The 17427-nt window shown below is 33.6% G+C and overlaps 1 long non-coding RNA gene across 1 annotated transcript; it reads right to left on the minus strand.

The window, feature by feature from the left end:
• Positions 1–2062: 2062 nt before the first annotated feature.
• LOC116269667 lies at positions 2063–16770 on the minus strand. The gene is made up of 3 exons (XR_004177302.1): positions 11979–16770; positions 10619–10670; positions 2063–4104 (listed from the first exon to the last, which is right to left on the minus strand). It is a non-coding gene; the product is annotated as an uncharacterized LOC116269667 (long non-coding RNA).
• Positions 16771–17427: the final 657 nt, after the last annotated feature.

The following is a 17427-nucleotide window of genomic DNA, read 5'->3' on the forward strand; positions in this document are numbered from 1 at the left end:
GGTGCAGCACAGCAACGTGGCACATGTATACATATGTAACAAATCTGCACGTTGTGCACATGTACCCTAGAACTTAAAGTATAATAAAAAAAATTTTTTTAACTGGATAATAATAAAAAGATTGCATACCAAAAGTTATCAGATGTACAAAATATGTATTTAGAAGGATATTTATATCTGAAAAATCAATTATCTAAGAGTGTATCTCCAAGCATTAGAAAAAAAGAATAGCAAATTAGGCCCACAGAAAGTACAGAAAAATAATAAGGATAAATGTATACATTAATATTTTTTAATATGCAGCATAGAAATTAATACAATGAAAACTTGGTACTTTGAAACCAATAATAAAATTGATAGACCTCTTGCAAGACTGAAAAAGAAAATAAAGCAGAAAAATACAGATTGACAAGATCAGAAATGAAATAAGTGATATCACTAGCAAATTTTAAAATAGTAAATATGTAACAATGTATGTTATGGTAACAAATAAGAAATTTGTGATGACATAAACAATATCTGGGCAGTACTCGTTTTTTTCTTCCCACTTGACATCATCCATGCCCTTGATCTATGCATCCCACACACACAGTTTGGGCTTGGCCTTGTGCCTTGATTTGGCTAATGAACCATGAACTGCCATCCAGTGTCTTAGATGTGTTTGCATGGTTTGGCTTTGTTGCTTATCTTTTTTTGTCAACCAGAAGAAAAACAGGCCGTATGTAGACTAAAATAGCCTTGCGAAGCTGGCCTAAACCTAAGCTACAATACGGAATCACATCTGACCTACAAATCTGTGAAAACAACAGTAAAACCAATGCTGATGGCAAACCACTCAGTTTCGGGGTTATTTAGCATTACTGCAATCAGTTTTGACTAGTATACACCCCTGGGGGAGGGGAGAGGGGTATAATTTACCAATATTGAGAAAAGAAGAAATAGAAAATCTGAGTATTCCTGTATCTAGTAGAGATGGGTGTGAATTTACTATAAAATAATTATGTATTATAAACACAAATGTCCTCAGGCCTTGTTAACTTCATCAGTAACTTTTTCTAAATTATTTAAGAAAGAAACATTATCAATGTTGCAAAAATTTGTTTAGAATATTGAAAAAGTGACTATTCCATAGTTCATTTTAAAAAACCATAATTGCCTGAATTACAAATTGTAACAAGGACATTACAAGGAAAATTAAAACTAATCTTTCTCATAAACATTCATAAGCATAGATACAAAAATAAGTAATAAAATGATAGAAAGCAGAATCCAGTGATATATCAAAAAGGTAATATATCATATACCAAGTGAACTTTATTCTAGGTAGGCAAGATTGGTTAAATTCTAAAATCAATCATCATAATTTACCACAGTGGGGAGAAAACAAGAAAGTAATAGAATCATTTTAATAGAGGCAGAAAAAGCACTTGACATAATTTAATCATCATTAATAATAAAAAGCACTTAGCAAATTGAGAGTAGAAGCAAACTTTCTTATTCTGATATATGGTACAGTTTTAAAATAGTTAAAAGAAAACATCATTTCGTTTTAGAAATATTGATAGTTTCTACCTTGAACTTGGAAAGAAATAATTATACACACTGCCAATTCTATTCAACATTGATCTAGTGATCCTTGCAAGTGTACTAGTAAGGAGAAAAAAGTATTAAAATTAGAAAGAAGAAATAAAACTGTATTGCTTCAGATATGTTATGACGGTGTTCAAAGAAAAAATTATCTATAGATAAATTAGTAGAAATATTAGTGAACTGAGCAAGATACCTGGACAAAATCAACAAACAAAAATCTATTTTTTGTACAAGTACAAAGAAATGTAAATGAAAACTTAAACTAAATTATTTAGAATAGCATACACATTTCAAATGTCTAATGAAAGATGTGCAAGACTATATAATAAAAACATTAGTAAGAGAAATTGTAAAAGATCAAAATAAGTGAATAATTAAACCATGCTCAAAGAAGCACAATAAAAATTTTCAATAAAAGTTTTTAGATCAAATGGATATCCATATAAAAAAGAAAATCACTTTATCCCTACCTAACACTATGTAAATATAATTCCATATAGGTCATAGCTCTAAAGATTAAAGATAAAATAATAAAGATTTTAGAAAAAGAAAAAGAGCTATCCCCATGAACTTGCAGTAGGCAAAGTTTTCTTTAATAATGCATACAATCACAGACCATAAAAAATACAATTGATTCCTTACAGTATATTAAAACAAGGAAATTTTTCTCAGCAAAGACATTGTTAAGAGTGTGAAAAGGTAAGCCATAGAGTGAGAGAAGATATTTGTACAATAGAGGACTCACATCTAGAATATTTAAGACTTTTACGTGTTAATATGAAAGTGTAAACAACTTAAAAGAAAAAGGGGCAAAAGTATTGAATAAACATTCCCCAAAACAGGATGCCCAAACAGCCAATGAAGATATAAGACGAGTTTAATTTCATTCGCCAAAGAAATGCCAATTAAAACAACAAAGTGACTACACAGTCTCCAGAATGGCTCAGATACAAAAGGTAGACAATTCCAAGTCCAAGAATATCGAGAAACTAGAAGTAGAATTGCTACAAGAACTTTGGAAATGTATTAGCAGTATCTGTTATGAACATCTATGACCCACCACTTCTATTTGATTACAAAGAAACAGATATATATATATATATGTGTGCATGCCAAAAGAAATATACAACAAAGTTCACAGAAGTATTCTTTTAATAGACAAATGCTGAAATTAACTCAAATGTGTATGGACGGTGGAATGAACAAAAACAGTAACATATTCTACAATGACGAAATAAACAAACTACATTAAAATGTAGCAACATGATGAGTCTCACAAACACATCTTGGAGGAACAGAAGTCAGATATAAATTATCACATACTGTAGAGTTATGGTGTATTAAGTTTACAAAAAGGCAAAGTTAATCTACAGTTTTAGAATGTAGGATAGTTATTAACTTTGCAGGGCTAGTTTAGATGAAGGATCAGGAAGGAAGCCTGTAGAAGGCTATAATGCCCTAATTTCTTGATTTAGGTTGCCATCCGTTGGTATACTCACTGCTTAAATTTGTTTTCAAACTAAGCATCTCTGCTATCTGCAGTTTTATGTGGGTATGATATATTACAATTGAAAAATTAAATCAGCCATCAAATAAAAGTATTTTCAGATAAGCCAAACAGAGAGCATTATACCAACAGACCATATAGGAAGGCATTTCTAAAGGTTTTGATATGGAATGAGTAAACTGAACCCAGATAGAAGATCTGAAATGAAAGAAATAGATACTAGCAAAAAATTAGTGAATAGGTAGGTCATTAAATCTAACCAAATATGGATTTAATAAGATAGTAGTAATAATTTGTAATCTGTTGGATTTAAAATGTATTGAAAGAATTATGATTCAATAAAAACATCAGTAAAAAAGAGAATAAGCAAAAAGTGTTACAATTTTTTTTGATTCATTGGTTATTAAATTTACTGATTTTAGTTATTATGTGATGCAATTTGTTGGATGACGACTAAAATTGTAGCAGTAGTTTATACAATTTATAAACTAGTAGATGGGGTAAAAATCTTGAAAGATAAAAAATGTATATTTATACACACATATATATACACACAGACATTTGTATGTTTATACACACATATATATACACACAGACACATTGTATTAGTTGTCTATTATATAACAAATTACCACCAAAACTAAGCTTAAAACAACAAACATTAATTATCTTACAGTTATAACTATACTATCTTGCAGTTATAGAAACTGTAAGATAATAAATCAGTAATTAATATAAATTGGTGTCAGGAATTTAGGAGTGGCTTAGTGTGTAGTTCTGGCTTTATATTTCTTATGAGATTGCATTCAAGATGTTTTTCAGGGTTGTAGTAATCTGAAGGCTCGACTGTGGCTGGGAGATCAGTTTCCAGGATTACTCACCTCACTGTTGGCAGAGAGCCTCTGTTCCTTTCTAGTTGTTGGACAGGGACCTTAGTTCCTTGCCACACGGGCCTCTCCATGTGAGTACTCACAAGCTGGCAGGCAGTTGGCTTCCCCAGAGCGGCTCTTTAATGCGTGAGAGAAAAAGCAACAAGATGGAACTTGCGATGCCTTTTATAACCAACTATTGGATATGACATGCCATCATGTCAGCCATGTCTATTGATCACATAAACCAAAAATGGTACAATGTGGGAAGGGCTTACACAGGGAGGAGAATGCCAAGAAGTGAGACTATCTTGAAGGTTGGCTACTATCACATTCAATTAATAAAAAAACTTAAAAAAGAAAACAAGAAAATAAGGGAACATAATAAATATAAGAAAAAGACAGACAATGAGATACGATAATATAATATTATGGTAATAAAATATCAGTAATTATAGTAAACATAAATTTGTTACTTTCTAGTTAAAAATGGGGATTGTCAGGATGAACAAAAAGATAAAATCTAGCTCTGTGTTCTTTATAAGAGATACACTTAAAACATAAAGATACTGAAGGGTTAAAAATTGAAATATTTGCCAAAAAGACACAAAAAGCAAAACTCACACCTGTAATCGCACTGCTTTGGTAGGCCAAGGCAGGAAGATTTCTTGGACCCAGGAGTTTGAGGCCAGCCTGGGCAACATAATGAGACCCCATCTTTACAAAAATATATATATATATATATTAGCCAGGCGTATTGACACATGTCTGTAGTCCTACCTACTTGGGAGGCTGAGGCAGGAGGATTGCTTGAGCACAGGAGATCAGGGCTGCAGTGAGCTGTGATCATCCCATGACACTCCAGCCTGGGCAAAAAAACAAGACCCTCTCTCAAAAAATAAAATAAAACAAAATAAAAGATAATAAATGAATTTAAATGCAAAAAACCAAAACTGGTGTGGCTATGTTAATATCAGGAAAATAGACTTTAAGGCAAAGTATTACTAGCAAGAAATATAGTCAGCTCATAATGATCCACTTTCAAATATGATACAATTTGAAACTTCTATGACACTAATAGCTTTGCATGAGGAAATCTGAAGCAAATATTAACAAAATTTGAGGGGAAAAGTGATGCAACATCCATTATTGTGAAAAATTTTAATGTCCTTCTTAGTCGTTGATAGATGAAAATGTGTGAGGATAAAGAATTTTGAGCAATAAAATTGTCAATCTTGTCTAGTGTACATTTATAAAGTACCAGTCAGCAATTGAAGCATATACTTTCTTTTTAAGCATACATGAAACATTTACAAATATTGACCACATAAAGAGCCATAAATCAAATCTCAACAAATGTCAAAAATTGGGAGTTCTTATAATACAATGAAAATGGAAGTTATTAGCCAAAAGATAATTGGAAAAAGAATACTAATTTGGAAATTTAAAAATTCTTATAAATAGGCATCAATGACAAAAACACAATGGCAATAAGATACTATTTACTCTTTTAATACTGCACAATCACCAAGGTGCTTGTGATCTGATGTCAAAATAAACATTATTAAATCCTTAGGCTAGAGAAGAAGAAATTATTTTTAGACAAATTAAATATCCAAATTCAGACATTTAACAAAGAATATCATAAGAAAAGAAAGAAAGAATAAATATGAGAAGAAATTGATAAACTAGAGGGAATAAAACATAAAGGCCTAAAGTGAGTTCATTTTAAGGACTGAAAGAGTGACTGAATACCAGCCAGACTGACCACAAAAAGAGAGAAGATACAAATAAATGGTATTAGAAATAAAAATTAGAACACAGCCACAGACATAGTAGCCATTCAAAATGTTCAAAATATATAATTATCACCTTTATGTTAATAAAGATCAAAATTTAGATGGAAGGGACAAACACCTAGAAAATCTACATAATTCACTTAATTTAAAATGACAATTCTGAATAATTCTATAATAATTTACTTAATCAAATCAATAGTTACAAACCTTTTCCCAAAGTAATACCAAGGTCAGAAAATTTTACAAGTGGGTTCTATTAATATATCTGAAAACAATAATTCCAGTTTTACTCAATTCCTACCGGAGTAGAGAAAAACAGACAACACCCAAAATATTTTTATAATACCATCTTTAATATGGCACTGCAAGCAGATAAGGAAAATATGAGAAAGAAAAATTATATGACAATTTTACTTGTAAACATAGAAGCAAAAATCCCAAACAAAATATTAGCAACCAATAAAGCTGTACAGTAAAAGTTTATAAAAATAAATGACTTAATTGGCTTTTTGTGGGAATTCAAAGGTAGTTTATAATCAGAAAATCAACTGATGTTATTTATAACATTAACAGACATAGGATCACCTCAATAGATGAATAATACAATTTATCAAAATAACCAGCACTTAATTTTAAAATCTCTTGGTAAATTAAAAATTCAAAGGAACTTTTTTAGCCTTTCTAGTATCATCAACCAAACAAAAAGATGGTAGATGGAGGAACAGAAGCAAGACCATGTTTAATGGTAAAACTTGGAAAGCATTTTCTTTAAAATCAGAAGTACAAACAGAATTCTTTCTAGTTAGTTTGGAGGGTATAGAAAAACAAAACAAAACAGAGAGAACTGTGAAGAATGAAATAAAACTGATACCATTGACTGATAAGATTCATGAGGTAGAAAAAACAGAAAAATATAAAACTATAGAAAAAGCAGCAACATTTTAAATAATAATATTTTTCCAAGTTTTCTGCTTCTTATATACAACTCATTTTCATTTATTATACTAGATTTAAATACATAGATTACACAATTTTTAAAAGATGTCATTACTGCTGAAACCAAAAATATGAAGTACTTCTGGTATAAAACTAGCAAAATGTGTGCAAACCTTCATGTATACACAATGTATGTACCATATATTTTTATTGAAAGAAATTAAAGGAAACCTGAATAAATGTAGAAATATTCTGTTTTTGTGGAACAGCAAATGCATTGCAAAACTGTGAGTCCTCCCTGCATTGACCCACAGAATGATTTAATTCAGATGAAAATCCCATCAAGTTAGTAATTTTCTTTGTAACTAAAGGTGTTTCTGAACTTTTTTGGTAGAGCAAAGGTCCATGAACAACCGAGACACTTCTGAATCTATCAGATAATTTAGGAGGACGTTTTCTACCAGGTATCAACACTTATAAACTGTGGTAAAACTGTACAGTAATAGATCAATAGATAAATAGAACAGGATGAGAGCCCAAAAAATGACCTGCATATAAATGGAAAATTCATGTATGTCAGAACTGGCATTGCCAATTAGCAAAGAAAGGAAAGAGTTTTAAATCAATGATTTTAGAGCAATTAATTTTTTATCTGAAGGAAACAAAATTGATTCCTTGGGCCTCGTCATACACAGCATTTTATCTTAGTTAGATTAAATACCATGTAATTTTAAAAACACATTGTGGTCCCTAAAGAAAATAAATAGACAAACCAGAAATGGGAAGCTTATATTTGTAGACTTTTGTAATATTTGACATGTTTTAGTATGGAGAATATATAAAGAATGATATGAATCAATACAAAAAAAAGAAAACCAAATTAAAAGTTGGCCAAGGGTTTGAATTATTTCACAGAAAAGAAAAACGATTGGCCACAAACATAGGAAAATGTGTTCAACGTGGCTAACAAGGAGGTACATGTAAGTTAAAATCATAAAACAATGGCATTTGACGGTCATGAAATAGGCAAAAATTAGAAAATCTGACTCTTCATAGTGATGAAAAGAACAGGAAATCGGCCTGGCACAGTGGCTCATGCCTGTAATCCTAGCATTATGGGAGGCTGAGGCAGAGGGATTGCTTGAGCTCAGTAGTTCTAGACCAGCCTGGGCAACATAGTGAGACACTCCACCATCTCTACAACAAATGAAAAAAATTAGCCAGGCATGGTGGCTCATGCCTAATTACTAGGGAGGTTAAGGCAAGAGGGTTGACTAAGCCAGGGAGGTCAAGGCTGTCGTGAGCTGTGATTATGCTACTGCACTTCAGCCTGGGCAACAGAGGGAGATCCTATCTTAAAATGATAATACTAATAGGAAATAATAATAATACACTACTGGCAGGGTAGTCATGATTTTAAGAAACAATTTTGCTTTGTCTGGAATCCAGGAATTCCAAAAATTCTAACCGTATTCAGGCATTTGTGCACCAAAAGATACATTAAAAATGATTAGAAATGCTTAAGGAAATGTAGAAATGAATTTCAGTACATTCATATAGTGGAAAACTATAAAAGCAATAAATATGAATCAACTCAAAATATATGGTGAATCTCAGAAATATAAAGCAACACTGAATTTTTTTAAATGCAGATAATACATTCAATATAACTTTACTTTTATACACTTCAGAAACATGTACATTAAATAAAATATAAAGAAAATCAGAAAAAAGTAAAACAAATTCCAGGATTGCAATGTTATAATTATTAATGCAATGGTATAATTATTAAGAAGTGGGGGAGGCAGAAGAGGTGCAAATGGATTAGGAAGTGCGTTCAGACCTTCGAAGTGCTGGTAATTTAATTTTTATGTGTCGGTAGTCATTTTTAAGCTTGGGCATTTATCAAAACAGTTTTTTATAAATTATATATTTCAGAAAGTTTTGTTTAAAATCAAGCTATAAAAAGTGCCATATGATTACAGAACGATACAAGGAAAGGAAAGATGGAAGGAAGAGAAGAAGGGAGAGAGGAAAGAAACTACAGTGAGTGCAAAATTTTTAAAAACACAACAAATTGAACATTTAAAAAAATTTATTGAATAATTAACATTTTGATTAGATAATGTGTATGATTTCAACATATTTAACAGATCTAGATTGAGAGAGTTGATTTTCCACATATCTCCTAACTGCTAAGTGGTAAATCAACATTTTAAAACAGTTCTCTTTATTTAAGATTTTGTTTTATCTTTGATAACTAACCTGCGTTCCAGGAGACTGTAAGTCCAAAGTTTGGGAGTTTTGGAAAGTCTTTGATGGTAATCAGTATCTTCCATTTAGAAGTATCTTACATCAAGACTAGGCTTTTAAAAATGATTATTAGGTTATAGATGTACATTATAAAATATTTTTATACTGTGTAAATTGACGTCCTACAGTGCTTGAAAAACGATATTATTTTCTATGACTGATATAAAATATAGAAACTGCACTTTAAAATTTGATTATAGATGACATCTTTTTAAAACTTTTTTGTCAAAAAGTATCATCATAAGCAAATATGAAAAGCAACAGGAAATTTGAAAAACAAAACTGTTCATGCCCGACAAAAATTTCATATGCCCAAAACCTAATTATCTCTGGTGGGGGAAGATGAAAAATAAAAATAAGCTCCCTTCCCCCCAAGACAAAAACAAAACAAGGAACAAAAGATACAAACATGTAATATATCAAATAATAAATGCTAAGGATCCAAAATCACTATTTAATCAAAGAAATGCAAATAAATAGGGTCATTTTTTTCAGTCTATCATTTTGCTAAAGATTGGAAAGATTGACAGTGTGTTATGTTGTTAGGATTTAGCCATACTTTTGTTTCTGTGTCCTATTATTACTAATGTAACTTGATTAAACTTTTCAAGAGTGCATTTGGTGAGGTTTCAAAGTATAAAATGTGCACACGCTTTGAATAAGAACTTTTACCTATAGAAACATTTTCTAAGAAAAAGAAAGACAACTTTTTAAAAGCATCTGTATTAGGGGGATTTATTACAGCATTAATTATAATAATTAAAATCCAAAAGCCTACATCAATAGGAGCTTGGCTTCATAAATAAAGGAATTAAATCAATGCAATATTATGCAAATATTTAAAAGATGATATAAACCAATATTACTGACACATGAAATGCTGACTGTTGATTGAAAACAGATTATAGAATTAACACTGGATTTCTCTGGATGATGGGAAGTTCATGGAATTTTTATTTTCTTTTTTGATTTGGCATGATCATAGCTCACTGCAACCTGGAACTCCTGGCATGATCATGGCTCATTGTAACCTTTCAAGTGATCCTCCTGCCTCAGCCTCTTAAGTAGTTAGGACTATAGGCACGCACTACCACGTCTGGCTAATTTTTTTATTTTCATTTTTACAGAGATGGAATCTTGCTATGTTGCCCAGGCTGGTCTTGAACTCCCAGCCTCAAGTGATTCTGCTGCCTTGGCCTCTCAGAACACCGGGACTACAGGTGTGAGCCACTGCACCTGGCCCCATTTTCTTTTTCCCAAATTATTTATTTTATTTAACAATGAGCACTTCTCTATATAATTAAGCACATATATATTATATATGTTTATTATATATTTCTTTAAAGGAAGAGAAAAAATAAATCTACTAATACACATGCATATTATTAGCAGATGGGTTTTCAGGAATATGATAATGGCTACTACTTATTGGATTTCTATTTTATGTCAAATGTGACTTTCACAAAAATTATGAAAGGTACAAATTGAGAAGTTAGGCAATATATCCAAGTCTAAATAACAAAGGAGTGGGTCAGTTAGCATTTTGAATTCAGGCACCACTGAATTCACCAATCCGTGCTATTACATAACACAAGGGCTCTTACCTTGAGTCACTGGAACAGATAACCATGAATGGGTTTCAGGAGGCCTGTGAACCTGATGAAATTATAAGCAAAATTTCATTTGTAGCTGAATTTTTTGAAGTAAGAGTCTACAACTTTTATTATAAAGTCCATCTATGCAGTGCAAAAAGATTAAAGACTTCTGATTTTCAGGTAGCAAGGGTTTGTAGATCATTAGTCCCATTTTTGTGATGCTAGAACTTCCCAGCTATAGAAGACAATATATTTTCCCCACTTCCCACTCTCTTCCTTTACCTCCCCCAGCCTCTTGTCTTTAGGAGCTTTGGGAGCTTGCTGTGAGAATGAATAGGCATCTTCTTTGTGAGTCTCATAACCTGTACAGGCCACCAGCTTTATGTGTGTATAGCAGAGTACAAGCTTGTCTTACTGCAAGCTTGGCTTATGCATACTGAACTGCAATCAGTCATCCCAAAGTGATGACTTTGGGATGACTGATTGCAGTTCAGTGTATATCTATGTGACAAGGGACTTGACCTAATTGGAGACATAAAACAGGGTCAATATCTTGCATTTACTTTTTCACCTTTGCTCTAATACCAACTATTTGGCTATCCACTGGGGACTACAATTTAATTCTAACACTAACCACCTGTAGTTAATGCAGACCCCACAGGCCGAAGAGCACAATTCTCAATAAGACTATCACCAATTCAGATGCCAGCCATATTTTTTAGATAGCCAGCATTTCTGAACTATTGGTTACAAATTCCAGGGTTTCCAAGACTCCTTCAGGTTTGATAATTTGCTAGAATAACTCATAAAACTTAGGAAAGTGCTGGAATTATTATTACGTTTTTATTATTATAAAAGATGCAAATCAGGAACAGCTTAATAAATAGACATGTAGGGTGAAGTCTAGGAGGGTCCCAAATGCAGAGCTCTGTACCTTCTTGTGAAATCAGGGTCTGCCACCTTCTTGTCACATCAACATATTCACACCATCAGGAAGCGCCACTTGAGCTTCAGTGTCCAGAGCTTTTACTGGGTTTTATTGCATAGGAATGATGCTTAAGCCACTGGACATGTAATTGAACTTTATCTCCAATTCCTCCCCTCTCCTTGGATATTGGACCGACTCAAAGCCCAACCTTCTAATCACACAGCTGTCCTTTCTGTTGACCAGACTGCTTCCTGAAGCTATCATTGGGCCCGCTGTGAATCACCTCATTACCCTACACTCAGGTGTGATCCAAGATGTTCATAAAAAACAAAGATACATTTAACACTTAGGAAATCCCAAAGATTTTAAAAGCTCCATACCAAGAACCCAAGATAAAGACCACACAAGTTCTTTATGATACAACAATCTTAACAATCTCACTCTTTCAATATTGCTTTTCCACTTCTTTGGCCTTCTTTCCTTAGTTTCCTCTTATTTCTTCCTTTTCTTCCAATTTTAACTGATTTTCTGACTTCATCCTGTTACCCACATTTTGAACTGAAAATGGTGCTCACCCTTTGTTTCATGAAGGAGAAACCTGTAAGAAGACACACACATTCATCAGCAGTTATACAAAACACCAACAATGAAGGTCATCTGTATAGCAGGTTACGTAAGTGAATCCTCCACTAACTTGAAGCAGGAGCAATGAACAATAAAACTTGTGAATGACACACGTGATACAAGAGAAAAAAATATACTACTTATTAAAATTGTTCTGTATGGTTGAAAATAGTGTTTCTTAAATTTTAGGGCACAGGGAGATCACCTGAAGATAAAATGCAGATTCTTGTTCAGCAGCTCAGATATGGGGCCCAAAAGCCTGCACAGGACCTACATGATGTGCGGAGTCCAGTGCAAAGTGAATATTCAGGACCCCTTGTTCTAAATTAAGAATTTAAAGATGGCAAAAACAACATATTAAACCAATCCCAGAGCCCTTCTGAGTATAAGGCCCTGATTAAGTGCACGAGTCACATGTTGATAATTCCTGGAAGTGCATTTTCAGCAAGCACCCAAATGAAGTTGATGCTACTGATCCGTAGATTCTAATTTGAGTAAAAAAGGTCTAAAAATGTTCTAAATTGCTCCCCACACACACATTTTGGATTTATACTTTCTGTTCATTGACTTTCGATTTTCTTTAAAATAAGATATTTACTTGGGAGATTAGCCAAGACATTTGGATGCTAGAACTATCTCAGAGACCAATATTTGTTTTAGTTTTTGTTGTGGGATATTCAGTAAAATTTGTTTAATTAATAAATAATATGGTACATGAATATATGAATTTGTTTTTAATTTCTCTCCTTTCTTCACTCCTCCTTCCCATCACTTCCTTTCCATCCCAAATTCTGTACTGATAATCACCTCCATGAAATTAACATTCTTCTCCTACCTTCAGTTCTACTTACATTCAATTTTTCCAGAACATTCATGCTACTGTCAGACATTTTTGCCTATACACTTACAGTGACTGGGATTCTTCAGGAGGTCCATTCTGGTGCCAGAAATACATCAGTAATATGTCTGATTTCTATAAAGCAGAGGGTTTCACTGTTATGTATCTTTAATATTTTCAACCATTCTGTTATGGAAATAGCCCTAAAATATATCATACATATTCATTGCCTTTCAAACAGAGGATGAAGAGCGTAATCTAGACTCTGGGGTGCAGTTAATGTTTTAGGGGATGCTGTAATACCCTAGGATACTTAGAAGTATTGTGATTGATGAGGCTACTGACTCCTATACAAAATGGCCCAGGCTACTGGAACCTGACTTCTTGATTTTAATTTTGTGTGTTATTTCCCCAAATTGTTACCTCTAATGCCCTAGTGTTGTAAGCTTGTTTGCCTAAATCAAAATTTCAACTGCCAAACTTTGTATCTCTAATGTGGTTTTGGCCAAACTTACTGAGATAATTCTATGAAAATTAAGTCATTTATGTAGATTGACAATGGGTATAAGAAATTCACCTACGAATGAAGAACTAAAATGCAAGTTTTGGTAAATGGGATCTGTGACATAATTTTGGATTGTCAGGAAACTAATTTTTCTTTTACTTCTGTATTCTTGATGCAACTATTATCAGTGATCCAGCTAATTATAGACTTTTCATGAGTTTGCCTATAATAAAGTTGGAACTTGGGTTCCAACTGATCATTAAGTCTCTATGTATGTTGTTGAGTGAACTAGTATGCAATTTCCAAGTTCTTAAGATTTTGGATGGCAGGGAGGTGCGGGAAGGATATGAAATAGCTTTAGTCTCTGTCCTTAAATGTTTCTAAGTTCATGTGTAATAATAAATCACTTTGATACTCAAATGTCCAGAGATTGGTCATACAGCATATAGATAATTTGGTACCATTTCATCTTCACTGTATTTTTTCCGTTGCCCAATAACCCGTCTCTTTCAATTGCTTAGAGTGAAGATGCTGCTGTATTAACACTAATTTCTGAGCTTCTAGCTGGTTTTTATGACAACTCTCAAATAGGTTGAACTTGGTTGACAACTATGGGACAAATGATGAAGGGGAGAAAGCTAGGCAGCAATGCTGATGCTTTTGCTACCACGTCTTCAGATCTTGCAGTGAATGCTCTAATTGACAAGATTCTGAGGGGTGGGGACACAACCTGGAGGCATAGTTAAAAATCTTGAAGGAACAGTCACTCCTACAAGGCAGAGGTGCCTCTTTTTTTTCTTATTTATGCAGGAATTTAAATTTAGTAAAGAAAATATATAATACACATACATACATCCCACCCACACATGTATACATACATACAAAAATATACACACATCACATTAAGGAGAAACTGGAAAAATAAATGAAAAAGGAATTCCTAAGGTGAACAATGGGGAGAGAGATGAGATGCCCACAGCAGTAAAATAAAAACACAGCACAGATTCCTGTTTCTTACAAACTTTTGTCCCCATCAGGATTACTGAAGCAGCTAGTGTTCATTTTGGCATTTTCAGCTAGAATACTAAAAATTTCAGGGAATAGTAAAACTCTCCAGATTTCTTTTGAAGGAAAAATCATTACACATGAAACAACAAAGCACTTTTAGGGGCTAAGGTTGGAGAAGGGGCTGAGGGATGGGACTGAGCAGGGGGAAGTTTGGTGTGGAAGTCATTTTCTCTACCAACGACTCCAAAACCCAGAAATGTAAAAGCAGAAAGATCTCCTAGTACAAATATGTTGTCTGTTGTCTGTGTGAAGACTAAAAACTCCTGAAATTACCCAAGGAGATGAGGAAACTTCATACAACTACATTCACATCCGATGCATCCCAGTAGCACCATTTCTCTGTATAATTCTTAGTTTCTTATCAGAAACACTATTGCTTTCCAAATCCCTCTGTTTTCTTTCTTCTTGACCTCGGACGCCTCTGGGCATGTGGCCCCAGGAAGAGAAAAATGGCTTGAGCAGAGGCATAAAATGGTGCACAAATCTGCCATAAGTTCGTCCTAAGTCAACTGAAAGCAGCAGAAGAAATGGCTTGCAAAACAAAAACAAAACAAAACAACAAAAAACTAGAAACCAGCAAGATTTTGGTTTTTTTCATCCATGTAGCTTTGGAGCCACCAGATGGCGGTGTTGCAGACCAGCTCTCAGAGCCTCCGGGTGCAGTGGAAATGAGAGAATAGAAAGAAGTGTTAACATTAAAGCTATGCCTGAAATATGTTGGTGTTTGCGTCGCTACCGAAATGCCAAATGCATTGCGAAGAAGGACAGCAACTTAAAGGTGGGGATGACTTTTCTTCCAAAGTTTATTCTGAAACAGCAGGAAGCTACCAGGCAGTTTCATGGGATTAGATTAATTTAACGTCAACAGCCAGATCACTGTGAAAGGAAAGACGTTCCCAGAGAGCCAAAGTTTACATGATGTCTCCAGAGCAAGAGACGAAACCCAACGAAACCAGTAAAAGCCCTCAAAACAAGCACTCCAGGGCTTCCATCACCACTTTCCTCCATTTCTTTCTTTCCGTTGACTGGGTCCCCAAGCCACCTCTCCCTGCAGCCCGTCACTGATGCTGGCAACACACGCACACACTCACATTTTAAAACGCAAATGTCACAGAATTGCCAACAACCACACTTGCCAGCCAAAGAAAGCGTTCATTGATTTCCTGTTTTGTAAATTGATACAGATAATTTCTGTGACTTAAGAGGTTCATTAACTCACTAATTTGAAATAATCTGAACATAAGCCGAGTTAAAGTTTTCTCTTGTCCTGTGTCCAGACTCATTTAACTCAATTTTTTAGAGCACAGTGCTAAGGAAACCAAAGCTCAGTGTTCAATATCCACTTGGTTTTACTCTGTCCCACTGGCATGCCTCATGCTCACAACCCTGGCTATCTATCCAGGACTAAGGTCAGAAAAGGAACTTAAGGGTCAGAAATGAAAAACAGAGTATGGGTGGAGAAATACAAAAAACTACTGGAGAAAAAAATGTCCCAAATCATTCTGTGGTTTTGGTTTGAGGTAAAATGGGTAAACAGAATTCACATTGCCTCTCTTGTCGAATGTAGCCATAAAACCTGTGCAGAATGGATGGAGCATCTCTTTGAGGACTCTAGTGGTAAAAATAGCTGGAGAGTTGGGAAAGAAGATACAAATTTAAAGTACCAAGAAACTGGTGGAGAATTTCACATTTTTCCTCCCCTCCCTCTCAGTGTAGACACACAGTAGCATAAAACCAAGAAGTGGTTATTAACCTTGGACAGATAACACTATAGGAGAAGCCTGGAAAAAAATAGAAAGAACTACCCCTACTCACAGATGACATAATTCTCTATGTAGAAAAGTCCTAAGGAAACAACAAAAGAGCTCCTGTGATGAATAAATGGGTTTAGCAAAGTCAACATACAAAAGCAAACTATCTTTCTATATAGTGGCAATGAAATTTCAGAATTCAAAGACCAGTCTTCAATAGCTTTAAAAAACACAAAATACTTCGTTATAAAGGTAACATAGCTTACACTGTATTTCCAAGTTGAACATTATAAAATTCTGATAAAAGAAATAAAAGAACGAACTAAATGGAGAGATATACAGTGCGCATAGAATAGAAGAGTCAATAAGATAAAGATGTTAACTCTTAAATTAACAGGTAACACAATTTCAACAGTAAAAAAAAAAACCATTTTAAAAATAGACAAAAAAAAAAAAAAAAAAAAAAAAACAACAACCTTAAACAGACCCTTTACTTGAAAGAGGATATGTGTGGTTAAAAAATAAATGAAGAAACACAGGAAAAGATTATCAGTATCACTAGCCATTAGGAAAATGCAAATTAAAACCATGTGAGACACCTCTCTAGGCCTATTAGAATGGCTAAAATAAAGCATCCTGATAATGTTAAGTGCTAGTGAGGACACAGAGCACATGTAGCTAGTGAGAACACATATAGCTTGTCAGACTTTATAAAGCTAAACAAGTATTTATCATATGACCCAGAAATTCTATTCCTGGGTATTTTATCTTAGAGATATAATAACTTATATTCATACAAAAACCAGTACATCAAATGTTCATAGCAGCTCTATCCATAGTTGCCAAATCTGGAAGCAATTCAAGTGTCTTTTAATGAGTGAATAGATAAGCAAACGGTGACACATCCATACAATGTGATACCATTCAGCAATGGAAAGAAACAAACCATTGACACATGCAACTTTGGTGAATTCCACACGCATTGTATGATCTGAAAGAAGCTAGTCTCAGAAGCTTATACAGGGCATAATTCCATGTATATGATATTCTCAGGAAGACAAACCTGTAGTGATAGAGGATATATCAGTGTTTGCCAAGAATTAG

Source organism: Papio anubis, chromosome 12 (genome assembly GCF_008728515.1).
Source record: "Papio anubis isolate 15944 chromosome 12, Panubis1.0, whole genome shotgun sequence".
NCBI lineage: Eukaryota > Metazoa > Chordata > Mammalia > Primates > Cercopithecidae > Papio > Papio anubis.